The 1,876-nt window shown below is 44.1% G+C and overlaps 1 pseudogene; it reads right to left on the bottom strand.

The window, feature by feature from the left end:
- Positions 1-1,573: 1,573 nt before the first annotated feature.
- Positions 1,574-1,673, bottom strand: LOC126032648 (uncharacterized; annotated as a pseudogene).
- Positions 1,674-1,876: the final 203 nt, after the last annotated feature.

The following is a 1,876-nucleotide window of genomic DNA, read 5'->3' as shown; positions in this document are numbered from 1 at the left end:
AGAGAAAGAGGGATTTTTAGAATGGAGGGTTGGCAAAGTTTCTGTGTGTACATGCCTGGTGAACTTTTACAGAGTATCCTAAGTGGTTAGGGTACGCACTCCGATGGCCAACCTTCTTACGCTCACCAGTTTCTACCATCATTAAGAAACCATTTTTTGGGCCCGGAGAGATAGCACAGCGGCGTTTGCCTTGCAAGCAGCCGATCCAGGATCAAAGGTGGTTGGTTCGAATCCCGGTGTCTCATATGGTCCCCTGTGCCTGCCAGGAGCTATTTCTGAGCAGACATCCAGGAGTAACCCCTGAGCAACGCCGGGTGTGGCCCAAAAACCAAAAAAAAAAAAAAAAAATTTCGGGGCCGGGAAGGTAGCACTAGAGGTAAGGTGTCTGCCTTGCCTGCACTGGCCTAGGATGGGCAGCGGTTCGATCCCCCGGTGTCCCATATGGTCCCCCAAGCCAGGAGCGACTTCTGAGCGCATAGCCAGGAGTAACCCCTGAGCGTCACCGGGTGTGGCCCAAAAACCAAAAAAAAAAAAAAAACCCCAAAAAAAAACATTTTTCTGAGTTCTATATGTTGCATGCATGAAAACAAGAATGTAATTTTGGAAGGAGATACACACTTGTCAGTGCTCAGGCCTTATTTGTGGCTTTACCCTCAAGGATCACTTCAGGTGGTGCTTGGGGAACCATATGGGATGCCAAGAAAGGAAAACTGATAGGCAATGAGCAAATTATGTGTCCTGTCCATGGTACTGTGACTCAGTACATATTATTTTGCTTATGATTGAGCCAATCTTGCATATGTGGCATTCAACAGAACAACAGTAGTTTAGTTTGCTCTTTGGCCTTGCTGCATGATTGGCCACTGAAAGCAGATGCACAAGTGTCCCATCATTCTCTACTGAAGGCCATTGAGACTCTCTCAGCTCTTCCCATCAGAATCAACAAAGTGGGCCAGAGAGATAGCACAGCTGTAGGGCGCTTTCTTTGCATGCAGCCAATCCAGGACAGACAGTGGTTCAAATCCCAGCATTCCATATAGTTCCCCGTGTCTGCCAGGATTGATTTCTGAGCACAGAGCCAGGAGTAACCCCTGAGCACCACCAGGAGTAACCCAAAAACCGAAGAAGAAGAAGAAGAGAAAAGAAAAAGAAGAGGAGGAGGAGGAGGAGGAGGAGGAGAAGAAGAGAAGAAGAAGAGAAGAAGAAGAAGAAAGAAAGAAGAAGAAGAAGAAGAAGAGAAGAAGAAGAGAAGAAAAGAAAGAAGAAGAGAAGAAAAGAAAAGAGAGAGAAAAGAAGAAGAAGAAAGAAGAAAGAAGAGAAAGAAGAAGAAGAAGAAAGAAGAAAGAAGAAGAAGAAGAAGAAAAGAAGAGAAGAAAGAAGAAAAGAAGAAGAAAGAAGAGAAGAAAGAGAAGAAAAAGAAAGAAGAAAAGAAGAAGAAAAAAAGAAGAGAAAAGAAGAGAAAGAAGAAGAAGAAAGAAGAAGAAGAAGAAGAAGAAGAAGAAGAAGAAGAAGAAGAAGAAGCAGCAGCAGCAAAGAAGAAGCAGCAACAGCAGCAATAAGATTCTTTTTTTTTTTTTGTCCCCCAATTCACAATACAGACCAGGCAAAGGGCCTGTGTCCTCTTTCTATACAGTCAGTGTAAAAACACAGCCTGTGGTAAGAATTGGGAGGCCAGCAATAAGGTTCTTAATAAATAAATGTGCAACACCTTTTTTAGTTTGAGGCTCTTCACAACATGCTCAGAGGGGGTTACTCCTGGGTCAGTGTTCAGGGGTCATTCCCTTGGACATTCATGCAATGTTGGGAATCAAAATCAGGGCTCTTTGGGCAGTCTCTACTTTCGGTCTTGTGTGTGTGTGTGTGTGTGTGTGTGTGT

This window comes from Suncus etruscus, chromosome 1 (assembly GCF_024139225.1).
Source record: "Suncus etruscus isolate mSunEtr1 chromosome 1, mSunEtr1.pri.cur, whole genome shotgun sequence".
Lineage (NCBI taxonomy): Eukaryota > Metazoa > Chordata > Mammalia > Eulipotyphla > Soricidae > Suncus > Suncus etruscus.
This window is presented reverse-complemented; position numbering and strand designations above follow the sequence as displayed.